We start from the raw sequence: 14237 nt of genomic DNA on the forward strand, positions 1-14237 counted from the left end.
CAATATCGGAAGTGGTCTCTCCACAACCTCTACATACACTCTACTTGAAGGATTTTGTAGCCTACACTCCCAAGCATAATCCCACACCTGTCCATATTCGCTCTTGTATTGATCAATGAGTATCTTCATCACCTTTTGCTTCGTTCTTTTGCATTGATTCCTGCTTATATTGATGCCAACCTGCTCCTTCACCAGCAACTTGAACCGAGTACTATTCATCTGAGGCATCATCTTAATCATATTAAAGAAGTGCTTGCACAACCATGCACTTGTTACCCTTTTATTTTCAAAATTAATGGAACAAGTATGTTCCTCTTCGTATGCTCTAATCTGGAAAGATCCACTTCTCCTAACAAATGCACCATAGATCCTCCATGGACAATTTTGCTGCGAACACTTAGCTCTTACAAAGGCCTGAGTGTTTCTAATGAAGTCAATGTTCCTCTGTGCAGCAATGGAGTTCTTCAAGATAGCTTCCCTAAATTGTTTTGCATCTTGAAATTTCATACCTACCGACAAAGTAGGAGAGGCAACGAATGGATCATAAGAAGGAAACTTACTTTTCCTTCTCCTTGTATGCACAACTCCTTCATCTTCTTCAAGCTCATCCTGGGAAGTAACATTCTCAAGGCTTTCTTCATAATCGCCTCTCCTCACCAATGGCAACAAAGATCTACAGGGCCTTCGGCTCTATTTGGAACTTCATCAGCTACATGCAAAGTTGCAAATTTATTTGTCAAAAAATCCCTTTGCCTTTTTCTTGACTGTACAAGCTCCTCATCGTCGTTATCACTTGTGAAATTTGCAGTAGGCAACCCTTCATCATCATCATCACTTGATTCAGCTACTTCCCAATCTAATCCAGTGATTGTGACATCACCTATGTCACCATCACTATGGTGAACTGCATCTGCGCGCTCCTCTCCTCTCCATCATGTCTATCCCGCCTTTCTTCGACCCTAACCTCGCACTACCTTGAATACCATTTCCTTCTTGTTCTATTTGGGCACTTTCTTCATCATCATCTTCATCCTCACTTTCATTGTACTCAACATATATTTTTACCTCTTCACCATGAAGATAATGGTATAGAATATCCCTAAAGCTGTTATCATTTTCTAAGGTTCGCAAACCATCTCTTAAACCTTTCCCAGGAATACAATACAGCAACTTCTGAACTTTACAAGGCAAATAAGTTAGTATATCCCTAACAAATCCTATATAAGATGCCTTCTTAATGTCGACAAAAATGGTGCCCTCATTTCCACCCTCATACTCCCACTCATCCTCCCCAATTACAAATTCCCCAGATAGCAAACTATGACAGCGACATAATCCTTGGCATGAGCCATTTCTGCACCAACAACAAGACAAAGAATAATTAGTTTTGGGACCACATCCACAAAGAACAATAGACAATCGCACAAGGGAGTCCCCCCACTCTCATAGACTTTATTAAACAGTCCCCACACCGACAATATGCCCATATATGATGCCCAAAAAAGAGGTCGACACTTTAATAATTTACCTTCCCTTCCTCTACAATATTAATAAAAACAGAGGCCCCCACACCGAGAATATGCCCTTCATGACAGCTAAGAGGTCGCCACTTTAATTATTTGCCTTGCCTTCCATTCCCTTAAAATATAAACCAAAAACAGAGGTCCCCACAACAAGCATAGGTCCCCACAACAAGCACAGCCCAAGAAATTTTGTCTACTATCTTTTGCTAAACTAAACCTGCGATATGAGAATGTACATCCACTTAATCAAATCTATTTTTCCTGTGAAAACACATAGAATTTCATTAAAGCAAGCTTGATGTAAAATTATAGGGTAAAAGTTCTGTTTCTCATCCAACCAAGAGGAGAAATCATACCCTAATCTATAATGTTTGGCCATTAATATATTGTGTCAAGAGGTCATTACACAATCCAAGCCCTAAATTTATCCATTGCACAAGAGACTAATACTACATGTCAAAAGAGCTCATAGTTTATAAACTTTAAAATGAGGTACTTACATGTGGTTTCAAATTTGTCCTTGCGGGTAAATGAACTTATATAAAGTATCAAAACAAATTTTGCACTCCTCAATGCCCTGCATATATGTTGACTATCTGATTAGAAACAACAATCAAGAAAGAAGACTAAAAGAACGAAAAGATCGGAATCAAAGGAACAAAAGCAGATTGATAGCAAAGTTGCGTGCTCTTTGCAGAGCACTTAAAGGCCATTATTCCAGCCACCGATTCAATAACTTTTCACTCAAACACATTAGTTCCTAGTTCCACATTAGTCAATATTTTGTCTCACTCGAGCCTTGACTGCATAAATCATCGACTGAGGCAAGCATCTCCACACAAGGGAGTAACCAAACAGAGCGCGCGCATTTCAATAGCATTTCCATCGTAGCCTTAATAAAATAATCGAGCGAGCCCTAATAAAATAATCGAGCCCTAATTTCATCACGAGGGAGGGGGAAAAGGGGCCCAACCTAGGAGTGACGATGGTGAGCAGGGATGACGACCAATGATGCTGAGTGGCTACGACAACCAACAACGGCGACCGATGACCACCTATGGGCGTGAACGGCGACGGAGAGAAGAGCGGCGACGGCGTGAACGGCGATGGAGAGAAGGGCGGCGACGACTGAGATCTAATGTGAACGCAGATGGGAAGGAACAGCGACGGCTAGGTGTGCTTAAGCCAAAATGACGTCGTTTAGGTCAGCTCACTCAGTGTGGGTGGACGACGTCGTTTTGTCGTCCACGTGGGTTTTTTTTTTCCTTAAACGTTTGCCACCTCAGTAAAAGAAGTCGCCAGGAAATGCCACGTATGCAATTTGGCCGGATTTTAGCCGGATTGGCACTCAAGTGATCCATTTTGCTCCGATTTTGGCACTTAAGTGTACCTTTCGTAACTTTTGGCACTTAAGTGTCCCTTTGTGCCAACTTTTGGCACTCCAGGGGTCCGTGTCCCCACTGTTAAGTATTGAAAGGATGCTAATAGAAATATTAGTGTAGCCCAATTCCCTAAATTTAGTTATATAGTTGCGTAGGAATCAAGGGACTACTCCCAACCCTCGATTGGGTTTCTAGTCGACCTCCCTAAAAATGAGGTTGACAACTCTTGCCTTATTTCTAAGTTGTCTAAAACAAATAGATCATATAAATAAACTCATCAGGGGTATGGACCTTTGGAAAAGTTCACGGTTGTGATTTAGCATACTCAAGATGGTGAAACCGATAAAGATAAAGTGATGCAATCTTTGATGGATGTACATCTTGAGAGAGCTATCATGATTGTAAAAGTATCCTTAAACTCACATTTACATCCGATTTCCTTTTGACCTTAAAACTATCGATCAAGTCGTACCGTGATGTTAGGGTAGAGTCACAATACCTCCGGTTGTCACGTGGGATATGAGTTTGGGAGAACTTGCGATTGCGATCCAGTGAACTCACAAGAGGCGAGGTGATAATGCCTATGTGGATGAGAACCGCGAGGCAACTTTCATGGTCAAGTATCCCTAAATTCAACATTTTCCCCCTTCCTTTCCTCGAGGGTTGGGTGGCAAAGAGATTGGGTCGTGACAAAGGTTATGATGGCCTCTTGGGAAGAGAAATGCATGCATGGGCATGCATTGGTGAGGAAGAGAGGGTTGCCACTTGGTGGCACCAAGAAGGGGGAGAGAGAGAGAGAGAGAGAGAGAGAGAGAGAGAGAGAGAGAGAGAGCCCTCGAAAATTTGGCACTGATCATGTCCAATTTTGGCGTACCTTGAACACTTGCGATTGAGGATCGAGTCTATGACTCAAACAAACAAACTAAAATTTCTTGGCTGATATATGGACCAAGCGTTGTTATTCCTAAAATTCCATAATTATCTAAATCTAACTGGTGCCCGTCGGAGCCACTTATCTATCTATACTTAAATTCATTATTATTCAGGTGGATGAAAATTTAGGCTGTCACATGATTCCCCCGATTCAATTGTACCCTGTAGGGCAAAGGAGGTTGAATAGTGAAGTCTTTAAGTCCTCCTTGCGGTTGGTAAGGCTGTTACCCTATGATCAGTACGGGAGTCAATTCAATGTTCACTACCCTTGCAAGCGGCACTGCATTACTGCCTCTTGGTAGATTGACGTCGGGAGGCAATTATTGTAGGACGCCTGCCTGCAGCTCATTTCCCGAGTTCGAGGTATCACCAATCACCCTAGTCGGATTTGTGCCATTAGAAGTTTCTAGTACCAATCTGGGCGAGAGTATGGTTCTAAGCACTCCAATCCAATCACCTTGACTGCCCTAAATTTGGTCATTCACACCGTCATAGGGTCACATTCACTTGACTCGACACTCCCATTCTCGAAGTTAAATCAATGACCAAATTAGTGAGTAGAGGAGTTAAGATGTCGAACAAATGATTAGCCATATGATTGGCCAAATCATTTTGTTGTTCCTTGAACATCCTTCTCATGGTGGCCATTACTGCTAAATTCGGAGCCAACTCCCTTATCTGATCTTCAGACAATTCTCGAGGAATGTCTCCAGAATGGTCGCTTGTGTTGACACCATCAATAGGGTGTGCATTCTGGCTAGATATATCAGAACGGATGGCTGTTTCTCCAACATGCTGTGGGGATGAGTTATCCTCACTAGCAGAGGAACGACTCTCTTGGTTTCTTGTTTTTGCTATCGACACCTCCTAAGAATGGAACACAATAGTCCCACTGAGCATGCTAAAAAGATGTTTGCTGGGGAAAAGTTTCATTGACGAATATTTTTCACGAAGGGGCAACGCTTCAACTTTATTGTTTGAAATGGGTTATGTGTAGTTACAGAAAGGAAGCGACTTGTCTAAACTACGGGTAAATGTAAATGCAGGAAAACTGGAGAAAAATAAAAGTATGATTGAATGTATAAGTGTAATGAAGGAAATGATAGCAAACAAAATAGGTGTTCGATTGTCGATTTTGGCAAAAGGTCCTTTACACCGATGCATCCTTAGCTATTTATAGTGATAGTCTACGAATAATTGGTTTTTGGCGATTACCATTTTGATCTTTAAAATCTTTTGGAAGCTTCAACTTCTTGGGTAAAAGTATAGCTCAAGTGTCAAAATTTGGCACAGAAGGACACTTAAGTGCTAAAAGTTTCGAAAGGGACACTTAAGTGTCAAAATCGGAGCAAAATGAATAACTTAAATGTCAATCCGGCCAAATTGCTGATGTAGCAATTTTCCGATGAGGTGAATGCAAAAACGACGTCGTTTTGCACGCTGACGTGGCTAAAAATGCAAAAACGACGTCGTTTTGTCTCTACGTGGTAAATAATTAATATAAAATTAATTAAATTAAATTTAAAACTAAATTTATTTAAAATATTTAAAAGAATTCAAAAACTAAAAATTAAAAAAATTTTAAAAAAGAGGGGGGTGGGGGGTTGGCCGAGGTCACCGGCCCTTGGCCGACGAAGATGAGGGCTCATGAGCTCTCGCCTAGATCTTTAGCCCCGGCCGACCTGTGGCAAGGGCTCGCGAGCCCTCGTCGGATCTAGGGTAAGGGTCGGCGGTCGTCGCCCGGCCGAGCTAAGGGCCGCCGCCCACTGAGGGGTCACCCCAACAAGCGGCGGCCCTTAGCCCAGTTGGGTGAGGGCCGCCGACCCTTAGCTTGGCCGGGCGAGGCTGCGACCCTCGCCTTAGATCCGGGCGAGGGCTTGTGGGCCTTTGCTGTCGGTTGGTTGACGTTGCCGGCCCTTGGCCGGGGCTTGGCGACCTCGGCCGACGCTCCCCTAGCCTCGTTGGCCCTTCCTAGTGACGGCAGGGAGGTAGCAAGGCCCCACAAGCCCTTGCCCAGATCTGGGGCAAGGCTCGTAGGCCCTCGCCGCCGATTGGCCAAAGACCGGCGACCCCGGCTGACCCTTTCCCCTTTGTCATCGGCCCTTCCCGGTGTCGATGGGGAGGCGGCGGCGGCGAGGGCTCAACCCTCAGCCGCCTCCCTTTAGCCAACCCCCATTTTTTATAATTAATTTTAATTTTTTTAATATTTTAAATAAATTTAATTTTTAATTTAATTTAATTAATTTTTATATTAATTATTTACCACTTTAGAGACAAAATGACGTCGTTTTTGCATTTTCTAGCTACGTTAGTGTGCAAAACAATGCCGTTTTGCACTCATCTTGTCGAAAAATTGCCACGTCAGCAATTTGGTCGGATTAACATTTAAGTAATCTATTTTGCTCCGATTTGGGCAATTAAATGTCTATTTCAAAACTTTTGGCACTTAAATGTTCTTTCGTACCAAGTTTTGGCACTCCATGTATCCGTACCTCCAACTTCTTGTTAATAATTGCTCTACCTTACCGATATTCTTGTTGGTGCCAATTCCTGTAACTATTTCCATTCTTATCTCACTCATCTAAGGGTGCGTTTGGATGGGCATTTAGAAAGCCCATTCAACCCCCAAAGCTCCTTCAGCCAAAGTATAGGTGTTTGGCAACCAATTTCAAGGGGCTTTCAAATGAAAGCCAGCCCTTGGAAATGCTGAAGGTATTTTTTTCTTTCTAAACTACCCTCATTAATTTTTCATATTTCCATTATTGTCCCTGTATTTATTTATTTTTAAATGAAAAGGAGTAGCCCTTCGCCGACCGGCGAAGGGCGACGGCCGCCGGCGAGCCGGATCTGGCGCCGGCGGCCGTCGCCGAGGTCCCCGACCTCGAGCGACCAGGTCGCGGTCGCGCGACCCAGCGACCGCCGCCCGGGTCGCGAGGCCCGCCCGTGGCCGCGAGACCCAGCGGCGGTCGCCTAGGTCGCGCGACCCTCGCCGAGGGTCGCCCGAGGTCGGGCGACCTCCGGCGGCCCTTGGCTAGGTCGCGCGACCCTCGCCGGCGGCCGCAGCCCTTCGCCGGTCCGGCGAAGGGTTTAGCCTAATTTAAAAAAAAAAAGAAAAAAAGAAAAAAAGAAAATATATATATATATATACACACACACACACACATTATACCCATCAAAAGCCCCTTACGAAAGTTCTTCTTACCAAACGCACATTCAATTCAAAGTCCATTTGCAAAATTTTTTTTACCAAACACCATTGCATTTTTCCCAAGTAGCTTTGGGCTTTCAGCATTTGCATTGGACTCAAAGCCCATTGCAAATGCTGAACCAAATGCAGCCTAAATAGGTTTTGATGTCGCGCTTTTCAACATCTTTGCTTTCGACTGCTGGCTTTTCAGCCCATTATTCACCGGTTCTCGCATGCTGGGCCTGCTTTGCTCTTGTCTACTTCCAAAAAGCCTAGTAGGTCGATTTTGGGGGCCAACAGTAACATAATTATGATCAGGTCAATGTTAAGTCTTATGTCGTCACTTTGAAATCTCGGGCGCAGATTTGCCATGAAGGAGACGACAGCTTGTGATGCGTCAAAGAAATGGAAAAGAAGGCAAAGCTATTTCCAGCTCATGCACCCATAAAAGGGCGTATCATAAGACCACCATATCTGAAGAGACATCCAAAAGGGTATTGGATTTTAGCTCCTAAAAGAGTAACAAAATCTTTGAGGATATGTAAGTACCTCAGAATCCCACCCCATTTCATCCCCCACGCAATACACGGAGAGACAGGAGACCCTCTTTATGACTCTATAACTATTTTCCAACCGACCACAAAGATTTGGTAATCTCTTTTCCCATTTTTAACACGATCATGAAAGTACAAAACAAAGAGGGTCTTTTTCCCAAAATCTACTAGAGAAGGATGAGAGTTTTTTCCCCAAAAAACACTCTCATCCTTAATGGACGAGCTTGAACAAGATTAATGTGGTATCGACTATTGAGTCTAAACGTTTTTGTCAAGACTCACCCGTCATTTAAAAAGTTATTGAGTTTCCTATAAATATACCCGCGTTTGGGCTGGCCAAGATTGGCCAGTTAGACTCAAGAAGAGACTGCTTGTCTACGCTCATCCATTTTGCCCTTTAGACAAATCGGGTTTGAGCAAACCAACAAGTCCATTATCATATGAATCGATATCTACACTTCTCGCCAAACAAGATTGTAATCATATCAAAAGCATTGCCATAAATGCTCCATCTAGTGAAATTGCGCCACTGTAGTAAGATCACGCCAACATGTTAAAAAAAGCCACTTCTTGCAGCGTTGGATGCAAACTAGAAAACACAGAGTTTTAACTCCATTAAGAGAAAGTGACATAAAGTCTATTATTAAGATAAAAAAGAAAAGAAGCTCAAAATGATCAACCACTCTCGCCCACAACAGTGCCAGTAGTATCACTATTGTCAACAAGGGTTTTGGTAATGATAACTTCTTGATTCTTGGAGGAGGCCGATTTGGAGAGAGAGACAGGGTATTTGAGGGCGTTGAGCTCGACCTTGCGGAGGGCAGCTCGGCCTAAGTCGATGCCACAGATGTCGGAGAGTCTGACCAGATAAAGCAGCACGTCCGAGAGCTCCTCGCCCAAGTGCACTCTCTCCTCCTCATTCCAATCTGGAAGTCCCTTCGGAACCTCCCCTTTCCACTGGAATATCTCCGACAACTCCCCGACCTCACCCACCTGTGTGAAGAATCAAAGACCAAAGGAAACACTAAATTAAGAACCAATTTGGTACTGTTTTGCTGATTTGATTGTGATGTATTCTTCTCGTGCTATGAACAGTTGGGAGGTGTTTGCCCCGTACTTTAACAAAAATGCAATGCCTCCTTTCACAACTGAAACCGCGAGCAAGTGAAAGATGATCGAGGAATGATTGATTGACTTATGAAAGGACAAAAGTTACACTGTGTGTATCATATAAGAGTCCGAAAGAGAGTGCGAAAGATAAGTGGGAACAGAAGGCCGAGCTTATCTTCATTATCAGACACCCACACTCAAAAACGATATGGACAGTCCAATGAAGCACTGAGAAATAAGTAAGGACAACAGATAGCAAGATAAATAGTAAATATCATTGAGCCAAAACCAAGTGGGTATTCCCTTGCATTGTCTTGTGACATGCGAACGGCGACGGATGCAAAAATCCAGTCAATCCCATCGATTATGATATGTAATAATCAAGTATGCCAAACACCAAGTGATGGGTCTGTGAGTACGAGATCCATTGATCAAAAGACACCACGGAAATGCTGTTGAGTTTGGACTCCAAGTCTACAGAACTGATTCATACGCTTATGAAAAAACAGTAAATATATGCATACGGATTTATCAGATAACTTGATCATAGCCCAAAAGTTTTTTTTTTTTTTACTCTTGGGCCAACAATTAATCACCCCAAATGGCAAAACCACGAAGACAAAGCAGATACCCAGAAACGCTAGGCAAAAGACGAAGACCAAACAGAAAAAGAGTGATGGGACAGAAAATTTCTCAAACGGTCGGGTCGGTCTATCATACAACATATAAGATCGAATAATAAGGAAAGAAAAACTACCAGAGCCAAGAGGAGGTTTCTGGGGCTGTGAGACTTATCCCAGTCTCTCTCCCTGGCGAACTCGGCCATCTTCTGCTTCAGAAGATCGAGGGTCACGCTCTGATCTCCCTCTTTGACCATTTTCTCTCTTCTTTTACTCGAAAGACTGACGACGACGGCGATGATCCAAGAGAAGCGGAGAGAGAGCGAGAATGTATGTGTGCTGGCTAAAAGCCAACTGAAGCGATATGTTATGTGCAGTGCAACGACACAAGCAATCGACGACAAAGGGTTCTGGTGCAACTTTCTTGGGAAGGAGTTTCCGGTACTTGTAGACAGAGAGCGAGAGAGAGAGAGGACCCCACAACCAGGGAGGCGAGAGCGTGAGGGTGTTGTCATCTCTGTGCCGGTATTTAAGGGGGCAAAACTAGCGCCATCATTTCGAGGTAATTTAATCAACCATTCATCGTTAAATAAGTATTAAAATTGTATACAGAGTTAATTTTCTAACCGATTTCTTTTCAAAATAATCCAATGAGGAGTTTAAACTATTTCTTACATTGTCGGTGGATTTTTTTTTTTTTTTAATTTTTGTCAAAGACGGTGGATTTGATGAAAAACCCTAAAGTTATATGAAACAATTTTAGATTTCCCTATCTTCCCCTCTCGTATAAATTTCATTTATTTTTTTAACTTTTTCCACACCAATTCTCATTTCCTCCCTTTTCCGTTACTTTTTACATCAAGCATTAGTGTATTAAAGACATAAAAGCTTTTACAAACAGTCTCATGCTCTTGTGGGTCCCGCTTCTGTTCGCTAGAAATTTCTCTCGGTGGATATATTTTGTTTGAGGGAAAATGACACCCTAAATGTCATAACCTTTGTACGACGTTTATTTAAATGACATAATTTCTTTTTCAATTACTTGAGTGCTAAATAACTTTTCAATTGATCACTTAAATGCCATAATTTTTTAAAATGTTCACTACAAGTGCTATCTCATGTCGGATTTCCTATACTTGGGTGAATGGTTTTAGAACATTTTGGCACTTAAATGATCGATTAAAATTAACTCAAAAAATTAAAGAAAGATGAACACTTGTTTGCGCATGATCGAGAATTGCTTATTCCATCCATAACGTGAAATTCTTTATGCTTTGTCCAAAATGTATTAGAATGAGGATGGACGAATGATTAGGATAACCTATAAAAAAAAAGTAATTACACATTCATCGTTAGATTGAGTATTTAATTGTATACAGAGTTAATTTTCTAACCGAATTCCTTTCAAAATAATCCAATGAGGAGTTTAAACTATTTCTTACATTGTCGGTGGATTTGATTTTTTTAATTTTTGTCAAAGACGGTGGATTTGATGAAAAATCCTAAAGTTATATGAAACAATTTTAGATTTCCCTATCTTCCTCTCTCGCACAAGTGTGCCAATTTATCAACGAGTATGAGGATTAATATATGTCAATTGATAGTGGTAACCATTGACACCACATGTCCAACTGTTGAAATGCAGTGACGGATCACATTTAGTTAATATTAGCAACATTTATTAAAAGAATATTTATAAGCTACTTTGAAGTTTGAGATGGATGAGACCAAAGATATATAATTTTTGGGGTGAATAGTTGCCACTTGAAGACCAAGCTATCCAATGAATGAGTTGACACGATAGGCACAAATTTTTGGAGGGAACAATTATCGCTTGAAAATCAAGTCGTCTGATAAATCAGTCGAAACCAAAAACGCACCATTTTGAAGAGAATAGTTACCGCTTGGAAGCAAGATTGTGGAAAATACATATATTACAAGAAACCATGTCGTGGAGTAGTTTTTATACGTGAGGTTTATAAATATGGAGATAATCGGCAGAAGTTACTTGGGAAATTATAATCACTAGAAATCACTGAAAGGCAATTATCATAAGCCATTATAAATACCATTGTCGCCCACTAGATTGCCTCCCACACAAATCAAACAAAATGTTGTCTTTTAATTATCTTTATCTTCATTGCACTCTTTAAATTTCTTTAGCTATAGTTCTCAAGTTCACATCATTGATTGAATTCTGACGTGTCTCTTTATCTTGGTGCTGTGTTGTCAATTAAATTTTGACATTGTATCTTTATGTTATCAAGCTGTGTCGTCAATTAAATTCTAACATAATTTGTTCACATCTTGTTGCATTATCAAGTCTGTAATTTTTGGGCATTGTCGTTGATCATATTCTGGCTTGGTTTGGGACTGTATGGTACTGTTTGAATTGGAGAAGTCGATTCCCTTTTGCATTAGATATTCTCTATCTAGATTTAGCGTAGAACCTTGGTCTCTTTAAATAAAAGCGAAGAATGATTTTCGGTGAAAGATATTTCATCGCCAGAATATTTCCAGCGAAACATCTTTTTAATACACCTAGTGGGACGAGTGTTGCTAATTTGAGAGGATACTACACCACGCATTAGGGGTAATCTAATCTTGACAATGTCGGTGATGTTTCTTTACCATCGCCAATCGGCGAAGGAATAGGACGTGCCGAATCATCAACGACGCCTTCAGCTTTGGATCAAGTCCAAAGTGGAGATGTGGATATTCCGAGACAATTTATCGAAGAGTAGAGGAGACAAATTAAGCCAAGTCTTGTGATGTTGTCTGCTATAAGGAGAATGTTGGAGGAATACCAAAACGATTTCACCACTCACGTGATGAAACACTTTGTTGGGGGTGATTAAGCCAATGGTTGTCAATACTTATCATCAATGTGCGCAAGGGCAGCATAGGACATCAAGTAGTTTGGTCCAGCCTCAAACCAACCATGTTGCTGTATTTTCCGGGTATTCACCCACTAGTGCTCAGATTATTTTCAGCACCATTGGCAGGTTATCCCACCCTCTTCACCACTTAGAATTCTACAAAGGGGTGAAACTGTTCGTACAACCTAGACCTATGGGTCGGCTTTAACAAATGGGGGTAATTTGCCGAACCCAGTTCAAGTTAATTTAAGTGGGAATGATGATAGTGGCATGGCGAACCAAAATCACCAACAGAATACACACCATTACTAGCTCCTGGGAATGTGCAACCACTTGGTTCTACACCTCAGCTCAATCTCAAACCTGCACCTAATGTTACTGTCGATAATTAAGGTGTACTTTCAATCCTGCCTAAGGGGCAGGACACTCCACCACAATCATATATTCCGCCAGCTCTACAGCCAATTCCTTAAAATGTTATACATCCACTTCTGCAACAAGCCTCACAACCACTGCAACGATATCTCCTACAGCAATTGACCTTGCAACCAATTCCACAAACATTCCACACCCATTTCCACGGCAAATTCAATAGCCATTGCAACAACAATTGCCACAATATGCACAACAAGCTGTACCACAGCTTGTCTTTAGGGCACAACACGTCGCAACCCTTGCCACAATTGCTCCAGGGTAAAATTAGTTGGTGCTTGACCAAGTGGCGAGACAATACGGATGCGATATGGGGTATGTTAGACCTGTCCACAAGACCATAGCCACATTGGATGGATATGGTACCCCCGAGAGGCTTCAAGATGCTATAATTTTCACTTTTCATAGGAGAAGATGACCAATTGACATTTGAGCATGTTTTCTGGTTTACCGCATTATGTGGTGATGCTATACACGGTGACATTGAAAGTTATGATTGTCCCCGTTATCGTTGTCTAAAACCGCCTTCACAAGATACACTGCGTTACTAGCCAACTCTGTTTTCTCTTGGGAGCAAATGGAAAGGATGTCCCATAACCAATTTCAGAGAACTATTCCTGATTTGTCTGTAGCAGACCTATCGGTCATGAAATAGCCAAACAATGAATCTGTGGACCAGTTTATATCTTGATTCAAGCAAGCAAGAAATAAATGCCTCATGCATTTACCCGAGAAAAACTTTCGTAGATTTGGTTTTCAACGGCCTAAAGTTTGACATAAGGAAAAGAATCGTAGGACAACTTTATTTTGATCTATTTCAGTAGGCAATAGTGGCGACCAAACATGAAAGTTTAATAAGAGAAAAGGATAAAAGACAGGGTAGACAAGGTGATGTGAATTTCATTGACAAAATTAAGTTTGATGATGATATGGATCAAGTGGAACTCGTTGAGATAGCTATAGATAAAGATGGTGATCAACAGATTGTACACATGTCAGGCCCTGAGGCCAATAAGAATAAAGTGTTATTTTCTTCGAGATTGTCATAGAAACCTATAAAATTGAACCTCTTTCAGATGATGTTGCGCCCCCAGTACGCTATGGCTAACGTGGGTACAAAAATCTTTTCACTTTTTAAGTATGCAAAAGCGTGTATAGTCAAAGAAAACTCGTGACATACGAAACTCAAAGGAACACACATGCGGAAATATAAACTAGACAATCTCATTTCATATCTTATTTATATACGTTAAGTGACAAGGTCGGGTATATTGGGGGACTAGTAAAAAATACCACTACTTTGAGCTATGCCAAAACCTATTGACTGCACCATCTTTAACTGGACACCGTATATGTACAAGGTCACCAATCTTCCACCCACAGAATGTCCAAAAATTCGCTACCCGGTCCTCCAAAAATGCTACCTCCATCCTCCTATACCTGCCCTACTCGATTCCACTGATACAATCGTTGTCGATGTCGGGAAAGGGGAGAGGTCCCACTAGACGCCTGTCGACACGAGTGTATACGGCGATGCACCGGAGTAGTATCGGACCCGACGGTACTTTGATAACTACCGTTAATATCGAAATGACCTTGATAAAGACGATGTTGGGG

The 14237-nt window shown here is 41.7% G+C and overlaps 1 non-coding gene across 1 annotated transcript; it reads right to left on the reverse strand.

The window, feature by feature from the left end:
* Nucleotides 1-8147: 8147 nt before the first annotated feature.
* LOC104427613 lies at nt 8148-9781 on the reverse strand. The gene is made up of 2 exons (XR_001982137.2): nt 9447-9781; nt 8148-8572 (listed from the first exon to the last, which is right to left on the reverse strand). It is a non-coding gene; the product is annotated as a dCTP pyrophosphatase 1 (transcript).
* Nucleotides 9782-14237: the final 4456 nt, after the last annotated feature.

This window comes from Eucalyptus grandis, chromosome 11 (assembly GCF_016545825.1).
Source record: "Eucalyptus grandis isolate ANBG69807.140 chromosome 11, ASM1654582v1, whole genome shotgun sequence".
Taxonomy (NCBI): domain Eukaryota; kingdom Viridiplantae; phylum Streptophyta; class Magnoliopsida; order Myrtales; family Myrtaceae; genus Eucalyptus; species Eucalyptus grandis.